At 38.2% G+C, this 17557-nt stretch overlaps 1 long non-coding RNA gene across 1 annotated transcript; it reads left to right on the top strand.

Moving 5' to 3' along the window:
* Positions 1-10092: 10092 nt before the first annotated feature.
* LOC118786423 lies at positions 10093-12780 on the top strand. The gene is made up of 4 exons (XR_005005337.1): positions 10093-10259; positions 11848-11949; positions 12213-12256; positions 12338-12780. It is a non-coding gene; the product is annotated as an uncharacterized LOC118786423 (long non-coding RNA).
* The last annotated feature ends 4777 nt before the right edge of the window (positions 12781-17557 follow it).

Raw genomic sequence — 17557 nt, 5'->3', positions numbered from 1 at the left:
TGGGGATGAAGGACAATGAATGTCCACAGAAGTAATGAATATAGGCAGAACTAATAAAAACAGTTGCAGTGTTTTCACTGACATCAATTTTAAGATTTACGAATTTTAATCACTTAAGAATTCTGTTACCAATTTGGGAACGCAATCAGTAATTACTGTGATTAAATTGACTTTAATGGAAAATCATAATAGTCACACAGTTGGGTCAGCTGCTTCTGTCCTCCCTTAAACTGGTGGCAGTACAGGATCAACACAAAAGCAAAGCCAGCAAATCATACAAATATCTATCACAAATAACTGTTATTGAGAACAATGACATACATGTTGTACACTTTCACAGGAAAGGCAAGATTTGTCTGCATCATTAAAGAGCACATTGACATATATGGTGTGGTGTTCCTAAAACAGATTCTTAGGGACCTTCCAACACAGACAAAAAATGCCCTTGTTTTGCGGAGGCTATCCTGAGGCAAACTAGAACAAGACTGGGTGTCCGTATGTGTAATATTAAAATCCCAATACACATTCTCAACTGATTTGCCACATTCCTGCAAACTAAGTTCCATGTTCTCTAACCCATTAACACAGCCATTTAAACAGAATTTCCACTTGCAAAATAGTCAAATTCCAATGCATAAGTATCGTTTACATTTCTGATTGTACTATTATCAAAATCAAATATCTGCAATAAAGCTAGAAATACATGTCACATGAAATGATATGTTGACCCATATCCTCACAGGAATACTAATGGTACAACATGTTCGCCAATCCCATTTACTGAACTCTGTGTGGGTTTCTTTATGTAAAAGATAGCTGACAAATTTCATCACAATTTTAGAAACGGTCAAATATGATTTCTTTGCATGTTGTTTTACAGAAGACTGTTGATTTCAGGTCTGTTGGTTTTCGTTTTGGCATATGTGATATTTTTATGTTTGCTGACCATACAGTGACATAATAAACAGATTCATGATTCTGACATGAAATCAAAATTTTCTTTAACTTAATCACAAAACATGTTTACTGTAGTAAGCAACTATTTTATGTATAATGTTGTGCTGATTGGCAAGTGACCAATTTAGCAGCTGTGATAACCAACTTAACATCAATATGTTGGAAACTGAGCATGCGACATCGTAATGTGACATCAGGCCAAACTGACTTGAAATTTGAACTTAAATGTAGAGTTTTGTTTGAGGTGCTTGGTAAAAACCCCTGCTCCTTACCACTATACTATACCACCCTCCCATATTTAACAGAATTCTTGGAAGATGTGGTTATATGAAAAAGTATGGTAGATTTTACTGCAATTCTGTTACCAAATATTGCATCTGCACAGCTCTTTAAGAAGGCATGTTTTGAGAAAATGTTGAGAGGAAATTGTTAAAAGTAGTCCTTGTGCAATTTCCCCGCCTGGGGATCAATGAAATGTTATCTTATCTTATCTTATCTTATCTTAGACTTGTATGGTATCTTAAACCTTGCAATCAATATGTTTTTTCATCATAATTCTATTAGTGCAGAATTGCTTTTCACAAAAACCTGAGTAATTAAAAAATACGACTACTTAACCTCTCCACAACCAATTCAACACTCTTTCAGTCCCTTTCTCCTTGTCTGTCTGTCTCACTCTCTCACCTTTTAGAAAGAGTGCGATGATGACCAGTGGCCACAGCAGAAATCTTGTCCATCTGTGCATGATTATCCTCTCTCACATATCCCCCTCTCTCTCTCTCTGTGTTCCTCTCTATCCTCTCTGCCTCTCGCTGTATCACAGCAGTGCAAAGTGTCATATGAGTCAATGAGGAGGAGGAGAAGTTATTTCCTCGGTGATGCAATATCCCTTTCCAGAAAAAGAAAAAGTCACTGCGCATAGGAAACTATATCTGTGATGTCAAACAACGCTGTAACCGTGGGAAGAAAACTGATTTTCAGTTCCTCAACTTACATTACAGTATATTAACACTGACTTTGACATTTACATTATCCAGACTGACTTGCAAAGTACATGTTGAAAGTGCATCTAATAAAGTTGCATGAAACACGTAACACACAGGACACAGCAGAACACACCTGCACACGCATGAGCCCCTTTCACACTGCTGTGATAACTACTACATACATGCTCCTACATAAATGCTATGCAACATACCCTACAATAAGATTACAAAAGACAGGAGAAGGGTGATCCATTCCCTCATGCATTTAGAGGGAACAAATACCAAACCAGCTGAACTAACTTTGCAATAACCTCATTCCTTTTGTTTTTTTCTGCAATATATTACTTTTCTGCAGTTCCTACTGTACCCTAGTACCTTTTCCTATACTGCAAAAAAATTAATGGGTCCTATAGCAGTTGACAGCACAGCTTTATACCCATGCAGGTATAGAAAAAGGCTGGCAAACTGTGATGCTGTGAACCCAAGGGAAAATGAGTTTGCATCTCAGTCATTTACAGTGTCACCTACAAGATTTGTCTTGTAATATCTTTTGCGTATTCACACCTACATACTCACACTCTATAATCTTTTCCTCCCCTCTCTCATCTCTCATCCAAAAGTTACAAGTGTAGAGTCTAAAATATGAAATTGAAATATGAGTAAGGTCTGTTGTTCAGCAGTACATAGATCAATGTGGTGAACTCAAGAATGAAGACCACCACTAAACAGCAGACTGAACTTTGTGAAGTATCTAGTTTTGATCTGCAGGGCATGTAAACTATTGCACTACTACACTCAAAGCATCCATCCCTTGCTCACCACCTATTCTACCCTGCTCCTGCTCCTCTCACTCCTGGCCTACTGGCACTCCATCTTTGCTGGCCTCCCTTACATTTCACCCAGAATGCTGCTGCTCTACAATCTTACCAAACACCACCATGTCTCACTCCTCCTGACCTCCCTCCATTTGCTATCAGTAATGGTTTGCATCCATTTCCAATTGCTGGTGATAGCCTGCCAGGCAGTGAGGGGAATGGCCCCTCTGTATTATATTACCTCACATTATTGTCATTTAGCACATGGTCTTATCCAAAGTGAATTACATTGATTGAAATATTACATATTATCACATTTAATATTATATTATCCATTTATATAGCTATTACTGAGATGATTTTGGGTTAAGTACCTTGACCAAGGGTACAACAGCAGTGGCCCAGTGTGGAATCTATCTGGCAACCTTTCAGTTATGACCCATACTCATTACCACTGTGTCACACTACCACCATTTTAGTCACTTGTTAGAGGAAATGGCTGCGTTTTTGTATATGTTCATGTTCCAAAATGAGTGTAACTGGAAATAACATATGGAGATTATTGACTGCAGGTTTTTATGACTATTGATATTGATCATGAGGAAGTATAAGCACATTTCATAAGCTCCAGTCTACAGAGCCTAAAATGAGTTCTCTGGGACACAGATCAGAAATCCAAAAGACAGGAGGAGTACTTGCTGTTCATTTTAGTTACATTTTATAAATTGCCACATGACTGCGCATGCCACTCTCAATGTTAGTCTACAGAAGAAATGTTTCACACAAAATTTAATTTATGTGCATAACTGGTGTCATGATACAAGAAATGATTGCTCAATTGGTCTTGACTGTCCATACTATAGAAAATGGTAAAAGCATGGTTCCTACTTTTGTTTTGGTTGCACAAGGAGTGAAAATCTTATCTATAAAAGATCTACAGAAATGACTATATTTACATTTTATAGAAAATAGTTTAAAGAAGCACAAATGCATGGCCATTATATCATGCAACATCCAAGTCAGTGTGTTTTTTTTAATGTTTTTTTGTAATTTTGCAGTACTCAGAACTGATAAGAGTTCTCATGGTTTATATATCTTTGTGTTTCTGTGGTGAACTCCCCCAGTTCCTGTTGACAGTAAATGTCATCACTTCCTTTAGAGTTCACACAGGCCATTAATGGTTTGTGTCAGATGCAGTGTACATGAACATATGCAAAAAGGCAGCCATTTCCTCTAACAAGTGTCTAAAATGGTGGTAGTGTGACACAGTGGTAATGAGTATGGGGCGTAACCAAAAGGTTGCCAGATTCCACACTAGGCCACTGCTGTTGTACCCTTGGTCGAGGTACTTAACCCAAAATCACCTCAGTAATAGCTATATAAATGGATAATGTAATATTAAATGTGATAATATGTAGTATTTCAATCTATGTAAATTGCTTTGGATAAGACCATCTGCTAAATGACAATAATGTGAGGTAATATAATACAGAGGGGCCATTCCCCTCACTGCCTGGCAGGCTATCACCAGCAATTGGAAATGGATGCAAACCATTACTGATAGCAAATGGAGGGAGGTCAGGAGGAGTGAGACATGGTGGTGTTTGGTAAGATTGTAGAGCAGCAACATTCCAGGTGAAATGTAAGGGAGGCCAGCAAAGATGGAGTGCCAGTAGGCCAGGAGTGAGAGGAGCAGGAGCAGGGTAGAATAGGTGGTGAGCAAGGGATGGATGCTTTGGGTGTAGTAGTGCAATAGTTTACAGGCCTTGTAGATCAAAACTAGATACTTCACAAAGTTCAGACTGCTGTTTAGTGGTGGTCTTCATTCTTGAGTTCACCACATTGATCTATGTACTGTTGAACAACAGACCTTACTCATATTTCAATTTCATATTTTAGACTCTACACTTGTAACTTTTGGACAAGAGATGAGAGGGGATGAAAAGATTAGTGAGTGTGAATATGTAAGCGTGAATTTGCAAAAGATATTGCAAGACAAATCTTGTAGGTGACACTGTAAATGACTGAGATGCAAACTCATTTTCCCTTGGGTCCACAGCATCACAGTTTGCCAGCCTTTTTCTATACCTGCATCATTATTAGAAATGGACATTTAGGCACTGATTAAAAAACAAATAAGTGACACCTTATATTGAAGGGTATAAAGCTGTGCTGTCAGCTGCTATAGGACCCATTCATTTTTTTGCAGTATAGGAAAAGGTACTAGGGTACAGTAGGAACTGCAGAAAAGTAATATATTGCAGAAAAAACAAAAGGAATGAGGTCATTGTAAAGTTAGCTCAGCTGGTTTGGTATTTGTTCCCTCTAAATGCATGAGGGAATGGATCACCCTTCTCCTGTCTTTTGTAATCTTATTGTAGGGTATGTTGCATAGCATTTATGTAGGAGCATGTATGTAGTAGTTATCACAGCAGTGTGAAAGGGGCTCATGCGTGTGCAGGTGTGTTCTGTTGTGTCCTGTGTGTTACGTGTTTCATGCAACTTTATTAGATGCACTTTCAACATGTACTTTACAAGTCAGTCTGGATAAGAGTCTGCCAATGTAAATGTCAAAATCAGTGTTAATGTACTGTAATGTAAGTTGAAGAACTGGAAATCAGTTTTCTTCCCACGGTTACAGTGTTGTTTAACATGTCACGATACAGTTTCCTATGCACAGTGACTTTTGGTGATGCAATAAGGGATATTGCATCACCGAGGAAATAACTTCTCCTCCTCATTGACTCATATGACACTTTGCACTGCTGTGATACAGCGAGAGGCAGAGAGGACAGAGAGAAACACAGAGGGGGATATGTGAGAGAGGATGATCATGCACAGATGGACAAGATTTCTGCCGTGGCCACTGGTCACCATCGTACTCTTTCTAAAAGGTGAGAGAGTGAGAGAGACAGACAAGGAGAAAGGGCTGAAAGAGTGTTGAATTGGTTGTGGGGAGGTTGTTTAAGTAGTCATATTTTTTAATTACTCAGGTTTTTGTGAAAAGCAATTCTGCACTAATAGAATTATAATGAAAAAAACATATTGATTGCAAGGTTTAAGATACCATAAAAGTCTAAGATAAGAGAAGATAAGATAAGATAACACTTCATTGATCCCCAAGTGGGGAAATTGCACAAGGACTACTTTTAACAATTTCCTCTCAACATTTTCTCAAAACATGCCTTCTTAAAGAGCTGTGCAGATGCAATATTTGGTAACAGAATGGCAGTAAAATCTACCATACTTTTTCATATAACCATATCTTCCAAGAATTCTGTTAAATATGGGAGGGTGGTATAGTATAGTGGTAAGGAGCAGGGGTTTTTACCAAGCACCTCAAACAAAACTCTATATTTAAGTTAAAAATTCAAGTCAGTTTGGCCTCGCATGCTCAGTTTCCAACATATTGATGTTAAGTTGGTTATCACAGCTGCTAAATTGGTCACTTGCCAATCAGCACAACATTATACATAAAATAGTTGCTTACTACAGTAAACATGTTTTTTGATTGTCTTTTTTAAAGAAAATTTTGATTTCATGTCAGAATCATGAATCTGTTTATTATGTCACTGTATGGTCAGCAAACATAAAAATATCACATATGCCAAAAACGAAAACCAACAGACCTGAAATCAACAGTATTCTGTAAAACAACATGCAAAGAAATCATATTTGACCGTTTCTAAAATTGTGATGAAATTTGTCAGCTATCTTTTACATAAAGAAACCCACACAAAATTCAGTAAATGGGATTGGTGAACATGTTTTACCATTAGTATTCCTGTGAGGATATGGGTCAATATATCATTTCATGTGACATGTATTTCTAGCTTTATTGCAGCTGTTTGATTTTGATAATAGTACAATCAGAAATGTAAACGATACTTATGCATTGGAATTTGACTATTTTGCAAGTGGAAATTCTGTTTAAATGGCTGTGTTAACGGGTTAGAGAACATGGAACTTAGTTTGCAGGAATGTGGCAAATCAGTTGAGAATGTGTATTGGGATTTTAATATTACACATACGGACACCCAGTCTTGTTCTAGTTTGCCTCAGGATAGCCTCCGCAAAACAAGGGCATTTTTTGTCTGTGTTGGATCGACCCTAAGAATCTGTCTTAGGAACACCACACCATATATGTCAATGTGCTCTTTAATGATGCAGACAAATCTTGCCTTTCCTGTGAAAGTGTACAACATGTATGTCATTGTTCTCAATAACAGTTATTTGTGATAGATATTTGTATGATTTGCTGGCTTTGCTTTTGTGTTGATCCTGTACTGCCACCAGTTGAAGGGAGGACAAAAGCAGCTGACCCAACTGTGTGACTATTATGATTTTCCATTAAAGTCAATTTAATCACAGTAATTACTGATTGGTTTAGTAATTCCGTTCCCAAATTGGTAACAGAATTCTTAAGTGATTAAAATTCGTAAATCTTAAAATTGATGTCAGTGAAAACACTGCAGCTGTTTTCATTAGGTCTGCCTATATTCATTACTTCTTTGGACATTCATTGTCCTTCATCCTCATGAGAGAGAGAAGTTAAATATCCTAAATGCATGTAGGCTTTTTGTAACAGAATAACAAGACAATAGGCAATGATTCTTAAACTTACAGAAGCCAAACAATTACATTTTGGTCTTGAATAATCCTGTCAAGATATTCCATGCATTCATATTTCTGAGTGAGAAGAAATGCTTTCTGTTGTCAGTGTGAAATATATTTACTTTGCTAGTCATCATGCTGCAGTCTGTATGGGTCTGTGAGTGAGTGCACTGTCTGGCTTGTGGCAATAATGGCAATAGTGGTATCAGCCAGCTTGCTTCAGTCTGCCTTTTAAAAGGGGAAACGGCATTTTGCCTTTGAAATACTTTAGCATTTTACAGAATTTCTGACAGATCTGAATCTGGCACAAAGCCTAAGTCATTTCATGTTATGTGCACTTCAACTTGATATCCTAACATAGATGTCCAACATTGTCAATTCGTATTTTTGAAGCAAAATTAAGTTTTGCATCATGAGCAAAATCAACAATTTTTCTGTTAATGTTCTTTGCGTGTGTGAGTGTGAGTGTGAGAGTGAGAACAACTGAAGCACACAAGAATGAATATAAAAAGAGAAAAAAATGAAGTGCTCTCTAAAGTGATATACTTACATTACAAACATCTCATCTCAAATTGAACTAGTCCATCATCTTCATAAGAGGGAGACAGACATTTCTGAAGAGATATCCTCAAGGAACTGATGGGTGCATTCCTGTGCTGGTGCATAGCTGCAAAAATGATTATATCCAAAATGTAGTACTGAAATTTACAACACTTCAATATCCAAGTTGGATGTAATCAAATGATACAGCACTGTGACAAGGAGCAGGGTGAACCCAAATGCAGAAATGACTCCAGACACAGGAAACCCTGAACCATGAACAAAGGACAGGGCATAAATTATACAAAAAGCAGGTTTAAACAATAACAAATCAACACAGGCAAAACACATTAACTAAATGATACATGCAGAACACAGGAAGTTATGTGGCCATCTGGTGGTAAGAGGCAGCAGCTGCATTCTTGACAAGCACATACAGTACCAGTGGAAGGTTTGAATATACTTCTTTCTTTATTTTGACTATTTTTCACATGTTAGAATAATAGTAAAGGCATTAAAAATATGGCATATTATAGGCATTATAGGCATTATAATATTTTTTTGGACAGAAATTGATGCATAGACATCAGCTTCATTATTTATACTTGTCTAAGAGCCAAATTTCAAACATTTAAGCATAAATATTTAGATAAAATGAAAAACTTTAATTTAAAACTCTGTTTCAACCTGACCGTGTGTGTTATGTTGAATCCTTGTGAGTTTTTTGTTCTTTCCCCCAGGTACCAGACAAGAGGAGACTGTTGTCTACTCCAGTGCGGGAGGAACTGCCACTCTTCCATGTGACCATAGGGTTAATTCTGATTGCTCCTCTATTACATGGAACTTTCAAAAACAAGGACTGAGAAATGTTACTGAGCTGGTGGCTCATGGGAAGATTAAAGATCAACATCAAGAGACATCCGGGAAGCTGAGGTTGGACTCCAGCTGCTCTCTGCACATTAACACACTTACCATTGAAGATGTCGGACGATATAACTGTCGATGGTATTTTGGTGATTGGTATAACGACACTCATGTTTCACTTCATCTTCTCAACAGTAAGTCTTTCTGCATGAAATTTGCTGTGAAATTTGAATGTTGTCAGAATGATTTTAACATATGGATCAATGGTGATTTGAATAAAGCTCTAAGCAGTCAGAATATTGAAACTTGTTATCAGCACTCCTCAGAATATTCTGTGCAGGTCCTGCTTAGCAGAGATTGCACCATTTAATACATTTTATTAGCTGTGTCTGGCTGAAATAATACTCAGCAGGGGATGGCACAGAGGCATGGCGCAGTGATGAAGGAGCTCTGAGGTGCTTTAAGGAGATGGATCCTGTATAAAAAAGGAAATTATGTAAATTAACCTGGACAAGATGACTGCAAAACAAATAAGAAATGTAATTACTCAAAGCAAAGGTGCTGATCATTACAGATATAGTAAAACAAAGAATGATAGGGGAGGGAGTGTAGCATAGTGGTTAAGGAGCAGGGCTTGTAACCAAAAGGTTGGTGGTGCGATCCCTGAAGCTGTACCCTTAGGCGAGGTACCTAATCCAAAATTGCCATAGTAAATATCTGCCTGTATAAATGGATAACATTGTAAAGAACTGTACTCTATGTAAGTTGCTCTGGGTAAGTTATTGAACTGGTGGGTCATGGGAAGATTATAGATCAAAATCAAGAGACATCCGGGAAGCTGAGGTTGGAGTCCAACTGCTCTCTGCACATTAATGATCTTACTATTGATGATGCTGGACGACACAACTGTTGACAATATTCCAGTGTGAACGATTATGAATATACTCATGTTGTACTGTTTTTGTACAGTAAGTTTTAGCAGTAAGTGTTTCTGTATATGTGACACTCATAATGCAGTCTGAATGAAATGAACATAGTGCTCAGTAGTGATTGGAATGCATTGAACTGATCATACCAAAATATTTATAATATTTCTCCTTGTGACAAAATGATTAATGTACATGTGGTGTGTAATTTTATTTCCTGTGTATATTCAGTAAAAGTGTAACAGCTGCATCTCTTGGTCCTTTTTCAGTCTCTTCGTCCTCTTCAACCTCAGAGCTGAAGACTGGTAGTGAAGTTACTCTTTACTGTGAACTACAATCCCAAAGTGTTTGCACTGAAATCCCACCAGGAAAAGTTTCCTGGGTGACCGAGACAGGTACTCCACTGGAGGGAGACAGGTACAAGGTGGAACAGTCCATCTGCGCCTCCACTCTGACTGTGACTCTTCAGCCCTCAGACCACCACAGGAATTGGACATGTCAGCTGACTAGAGAAGGGGAAGTGAAGGTTTCACACAGTTACACTACCATCCTCTCTGGTAAGAACTCGACTCCCTGGTAAGAAATCATCTGCAAGTTACATGGTGATGGCATTAAGCACTGAACTTTTTAATAAAAAGTAAATATTACTTTTGGGTAGGGTAGGGCTCTCAGTTTCTCTCAACCGCATGACCTGCATGGATTTAAACCTATATTTCAACTGCTATCCTCCAGGTGTCACTGTAAGTATTTGAACAGCCACCTGACTAATTTTAAAATCAGGGGCTAATTATGACATTCCTACAAAAAAAACAAAATGATTATTTGTTTTCAGAGGATGTGGAAAGCAAAGGAACCATGGAAGGAATGTCAAGAAAGAGTACATTTTTGAGCAAAACTGTGCAACTGTGTCTGCCTTCAATGTAATTTTACAGCATTCCTACATCAAAAAATTCCCCATTGTTTCTGTTAACCAAAAAATGACCCCTCATTTACGAAATTTCATAAGCTTTGGTGGAAATTGTTTGGCAAAATTTGCATCTTAACAGACAAAAAACGTGCAATCTATTGAAATGATATCTGCTTTGCTCCGCCCGTTAAAAGGTTTCATATTGGTCGTCTATTCAAGTCCACCCTTAAGACACCGCTATTTACAGTCACAGAACAGTACTTGCCACCTGGGATACCCCTGATTAAATGAACATGGCATAATAACATATTGGCAAATTGGACTTTTTTTTCTTTGTGGTTAATGTATTAGTATGTTCCATCAAGATTGCTACGCTCTGCATCTACGGGGCGTGATCCCTGTCTGTACTGGTCCCTTAGTGGTGGAATGAACTCCCTTGGAGGTTAGGACAGGGGAATCGCCGGCCATCTTTCATCGTAGACTGAAGACCCACCTCTTCAAAATGCATCTTGGTTCCACCTCAATCCCCACCCCCTAAAACCTGCTACCTCCAGGATTTGATGTTTATTTTACATGTAGTCAGGCCTGGCACTATGTGAGTGCTTAGGGGTGACCCAGACAGACCTCAGTGCACCTCCAGTTGTCTCCTTGTATCCCAATGCCTACATTGTATATATGACCGTTTGTCCCCCCCAGGCATGTGTGTAGTATTGTGACATATTTTGGATTCTGTGGTCTAGTGTACTTGCTTAGTCAGGTTGCACAAGTTAATTTGTGGTAGGACTTGAATGGTGTTGTGCTCACACTCACTGGTCTGGGAGTGTTGTTAGCCTGGTCTGACACTGTTGCTCATTTAACTTGAATGGAGGCACTTATGTTCTATTGTGCTGGAAGTCGCGCTGGATAACAGTTTCTGCTAAATGCATGTAATGTAATGTAAATGATTGCATTGTTTAATCCATGCACTCGTTGCACATCCATTGGTCCCTCCCTCACTCAGCTCAACAAACCATCAGATGTTTGCAAGTGACTAAAGGGAAATGGGCTATAATGTCAGTATAAATTTAAGATATTATAGTTATAAATAGAGGACTATCTATCAAGACTAATATCTGTACATCAGCATAACTGATGAGAGATCTTGTTACAATGTTACAATTCTAAAGTTGAGTAGGATACACATGCTACCTACAAGTTTGCATTATTCATCTAACACATCTCACTGTCCTTTCCCTTAGATACACCTTTTTCGACAGTTTGGATTGGATTGGGAGTGGCTGCAGCTGTGTGTGTAGCCATTGTTGTCATTGTTGGGATTGTGGTCTGCAGGAGAAGAACAGGTAAAACAAGAATCAGTCTAAGCCTGTTTCGTGATATGTCTAGTTTGAGCTGCATGACAGCATTGGATCTTTTCAGTTTTTTAGCTGCAGAGTTCAAAAGCCAAGGGCAAGTTACTTAACCATAAAGTAAATACCAGTAAATACCCAGCTGTATAAATGGATAACATGTAAGAACTGTAACCTCTGTAAGTTTCTCTGGGTAAGAGTGTCTGCTAACTGACAAAAAAAGTACTATAATGACTATTTCTTTTATTCCATTTCAGAGAGCAACATTCACCAAGTCCCATCAGTTACCAATGGGAACACAGTGAGTAATGACTAATTTTCTGTAAATGCTGTCATTTAAAAATGACTTGCGTTTGTACTAATCAGTATGATTTGTGCGCAGGGACAGAATGAAGATGCTGTAACCTATGTTACAGTCAATCACCCCATTGGTGAACAGAGGAAGCCCAACAAAGCTACTGCAGACATCGACACTGAATATGCCACTATCAAAACCTCAGGGTGAATGCGTCACTGACACATACTGTACACACATCAGACTGAACTGTGAGAGATGTGGGACATTATTAAAATTGGCACACATGTACATATGTACATTGCTCAGAGATTTACCACTGAAATACTTTCACACACTGTACATACAACCTTCACACACATTGAAACAACTGCATACATATGTTCAGCCAAAAGCACAAACCCATACACAATATTTGCTTTTTGTATGAGTGTTTATAATGAATATGCAAGCACGCAGCAAAGTATGTATGTCTGTACATGCTTGAGTTCGAATATCTTGTTTGCCAGTATGACCTGCATGCTAGGAGAGAGCCCATTAAGTGTAAGATTCATGCTCATACACTGTGTATACAATATATACTACGTTTGTGTATGGTTTTGGGAACATCCAAACTTGCACCAAAGTATATAAGCATGCATATGCTTGAGTCTGAATAATGTCTTGTGTTGTACCTCAGCACCTCATGTTTAACATCTAGTAAATGTTGTTTTCTTTACCAGTGAGGATAAATATTTTAATGAGTGCACAGTGCAGTGGATTACCAACAAAGGCCTAACTTAATTGTGTGCAGAACTTGACTTTACCAAAGTAAACACAACACTTCCTGTCACCATCAATATTAAATCTAGGGACATCACATTGTTAGTCTTGAAGACGTAATAAAGTACATTCCCCATACTCCAATATTGCATGTTCCAATATTGATGCAACACAAACCATCAGGTGAACTTAACACTGTCCCATGGCAGTGTATAGATTTGATATGCATGCAGAACGACAGATAAAAGACATGCTAACTACAGTCAATTAATCTGCTAATAGAGCAGAAACCTGGCACAGATAATCAGTTCAGATAGAACAATTTACCATAAGATAACACAGAAATAGTTTAGAGAAAGACACATGTAGCAAATTACATAATATGATCTAGCAATTAACTAATGCAGCAATGTAACACACTGTCATCTGCCTTTACTCGGTTACAGGTAGCTTGGTATATTTGGTGAACATTTGTTAGAGCTGGCAGTATTATTTATCTTTATTTTAGTTTGCTCTTTTAATGGTAGACTAATATGCTACTTGTCAAAAATGTGTCTGTTTAAATGCCTGGTGAGTGTTGGAGTTCTACTCCAAAAACCACAATCAAAATGTGAGGATGGTGAAAAAACTGCACATTCACACATTTCCAACCTCTGGCAAAGATTATCCTGAAATCTGCTCCATCTGATTTTACTGTAATCTGTAACCTGAGTTGATTGTAAATACACAGTTTAGACAGAGGATAGGTGTGATGTGAATTTTCCTTCTGTTTTAGATGTTTGAATGACTTTATTTCTTATGTCCAATACTTCATTTCAATGTTTATAAGATATATTATGCTGTCTGTTTTAAACATTGGTGTATAATGATCGAGAATAAATACTAATTTATACTAGTACTAATAGTAATTTGGAATATATATCTGTGTGTATGTGTGTGTGTGTGTGTGTTTCTTTAAATATTACTTTAGATCTACATTTATTGCTGATTGAAATCAAACAGGATGATCTGTGGCTCAACATTATGCTTCACCATTAAGGTGTATCTGAATATCTGAAAACACAAGTAGAATTTAACATTTCTGAACAGACAAACAAATTTCCAAGCCGTTTAAGGTAAGTATGTCTGTGGTGGCTGGTTTTCCAGTCACACATGAGGCAAATGTACCTTCCTCTGATTTAGTGCAGGGTTGCTCAATGTTTGACCTCTAGGATCATGCACCAAATACACACTAAACCATTAAATAGTAAATTATGCAGCTGGGGGATCACAACAAGAATTGGTGTCATCCAATGACTAATGACTGGGAATGATTCTCTGTCAATAGAATTGTACTTTTAATGAGAGGGTTCAAGCAAACGGATCAGAATGAACTGAAAAAAATAAACCCCCACAAAAAAACAGATGCGTTCTCCAAATGTTGATAGTAGCTTTTCTGTTTGCTGACACTCTTCCTTTCAAACCTCTCAGCTGTTGACTTTATGTAGTTATGCAAAATTGACAGGGTTTGTTTAAAATAAGACATTCCTTAGAGGCAACAGCAATTTTTGCCTTTTCAGTGCTGATGGGAAATCACAAAAGTTACCAAGAGATCTGTATGAAGAGAGAGCCAAACTCCACATGGAACATAGTTATGACAAATGAGACTCCTCTGCAACATTAGGATAGGTGGTACTACTCCATTGCTGATAATTTCATTACTGGTGACCAGTATGACTTACTCTCTGCAATGTATTACGAGTAAACTTTAACATTTTTAGAAAATTTTAACCAAAAATGCAATCATTCGTTCTAGGGTGTTTTATTTATTAATATTTAATGGTATTTAAATGTGACAGGCATATAATTCTGTTCAACAATGGTGTGTGAGAGGCCCTGGATGTAGCCAATACATATACCATACCAATGCACAATAAAGCTGTGAATATACCATCACCATACAATGGGATATTATCCATATGATGAGTGATAATATGATATTATTACCCATATAATTACCCAGTGATATTAAACTGAATACACTGTGCATACATTTTAAACTGAACCAACATGCAATATTATCTGTACAATATTCAAGGAGAGGAGAGACAAGAATTGAATCAAACAAGCTACTATTAAACGAGGCAATCTACTACTGTGGATGTGTTTGGTAACAAACATGAATCTGTATTCACAGTAGTACTGCAAAATGGAGGCTAATTGAGGCTAACACATGGAAGTGATGACCGGCGCACCCAGCACAGCCACACAGCAATGTGTGACATGGAATATGATATACTAGCACTGACTGACAGACACAACTTCATCTTGGGATCTTGAGTTCACTGTAACATCTCTATATTGACATGTTTCCTGAGTTTCTGAGGTAGAGGATGTGTGTGGAAATGAGAACAAGACACTATCAAACAACAATACTTTAAGCAACATATTAGGTACCCAAAGCTCCCGTGCACATTCTATAAAAATGAACTAAACTGTTAAACAAAGTAATTATTTAAATAGAACATTTAGAACGTTAATAGAATAATTTAATATTCTGATATTCTAATTCACTGTAATGTAATGTAAAGTTTGACAGACTCAGTTACTGGAGGACTGCAGTGCTTCTGACATTAACACACTTCCTATGGCCTATGCAATATGTCTACAATTAAATACCTAGTCTATCAATGTTAAACGCTCATTTTTAAATAGTATTAATCTGTTTGCTTTCATGAGGGATCTGCATTATTTGTTTTTTGAAAGGATAAGCTGTGTTACAGCACAACCAGACTTTATTAAACATACTTCAGTAGATACCACTGGTTCAGTAGAAGAAAGTATCTAGAAGTAGGGCTTTTTCTACGAAGACTTTCTTTCCCTTGTAAGACAATCCTTCAGATTAAACAGTTGACCAAATTGCAAAGAGGAAGCCCTGAGAACACAGGCCCCATGCTGGGAGAGGTCCCATTAGGTGTAAGATTCCTGCTCTTGACTGCGCAGGACCATGCAATGCCAAGCTCAAGAACAAAAGGAGGTGGGCTGCTGGCTGCATCCCTCTCTCCCACCAATCTCCAGCCTGTCTCGCAGATCTTTGAAGATTCATGGCCCCCCCACCTCCCCCCTTCTCCTGTCCCCGGTGTGGCAGACTGACGGAGCCGATCTCCATGCTACACCATTTGCATTTCCAACACTACTGGCCAGCCCTCCTCTGTGCTCCTGAACAGCAGGCAGGCCAGCCGATCTGCCCACTTAAAGTGTGTAATTGACCAGGGTTAAGGTGGGGGGTTGGTGTGTGTGTGTGTGTGTGTGTGTGTGTGTGTGTGTAGGGGGGGCGGGGGGGAAGCAGCATTTCAAACTAACTGACAAACATGCCCCTCATGCAAGGGGTGGTGTTTGCTTTTTTTCCAGGTTTTTGTCACAGGATTCATCATAGTTATAGCTCACCCAGCTATGCCCCCCTACATGGTCACCCAGCTTGGATGCGCAATGTGACAGTTGTGACTTCGTCACTGAATTGTCACAGGTAAACTTTGGTTTGTAAGCCCCTTTAAATATAAGGAAACATAAATAAGTGTGTGTTCTCGCCTTAAGCTTACATCAGATCTGAAAGCCGAGACACCCCTACCTGGCAAAGTACCAATACCAACAGCTGACTGGGGACTCCCTGTGGGAAAACACAGGGCTGCTGATAAGTGAATAAGCTCCATCTCAAAGTTATAAACTGGCAAACAATGAGTAAATCTGTGCATGCAATTCTTTCTTTTTCCTGAAATGACCTACAGAGACCGTGAACTCTAACTGTGGCTGAGTGCCTCTTCAAGTTGTCTGATAAACGATCAGCAAAGTTTAAAAAAAAAACCCAATAAAAATACAGCGCTTTTCAAATAAAGATGCAAAGCACACACATAGACTAAATCAACATGATCCATTGTCTCTGTCCTCCCTCTCAAGACTGAAGGAACTGCAGCAGGGGCCATTAAATAATGATTTGGCTGTACCATAAACACTGAGCCTTTTCTGCTTCATGAGCTTAGGGGTGTTCCTAAGAATAATGCCTGAAAAATGGCTTTTGGGGGCAGATATGGCCATCGGGATTTATAACTATGCACATGCCATTGTGGGGTTCTCCTCAAGAGTATGCACTGTAAATGCCCACTTCAAAATAATTCATTTATTTGTTAAAAGGACAATTAGTTCTAAATGCAAGCCCCCCGCAGAGTATGTTTTAGAATCCTGCTTGGGGCTCATTTATGCTAATTCCATCGTTGCTCAGAAGTACCCACTAAATCATGCTGTTTGCATCTTTATGAGTGAATGTAACTGGACTTGGGCCCAGTCATTTTTGTGGACTTCACATTAAGCGGAACACAATGATCTCTTTCCTTCTTGTTTTGGTACAAATTGTGTTTCTTGGAAACTGTGGAAAATGGGGGTGATATATCCCAAATTATAGGAAATTTACCAGCATCATGATAAATTAAAAAATTCTGCAATTTATATTTACAGTTGAGCACACACGAGAGCATATTGCCATTTTTAATATCTACAGCTTGTAAAACCCAA

This window comes from Megalops cyprinoides, chromosome 12 (assembly GCF_013368585.1).
Source record: "Megalops cyprinoides isolate fMegCyp1 chromosome 12, fMegCyp1.pri, whole genome shotgun sequence".
NCBI lineage: Eukaryota > Metazoa > Chordata > Actinopteri > Elopiformes > Megalopidae > Megalops > Megalops cyprinoides.
The sequence above is the reverse complement of the archived record's forward strand: the minus strand, read 5'-3'. Positions and strand labels throughout refer to the sequence as shown.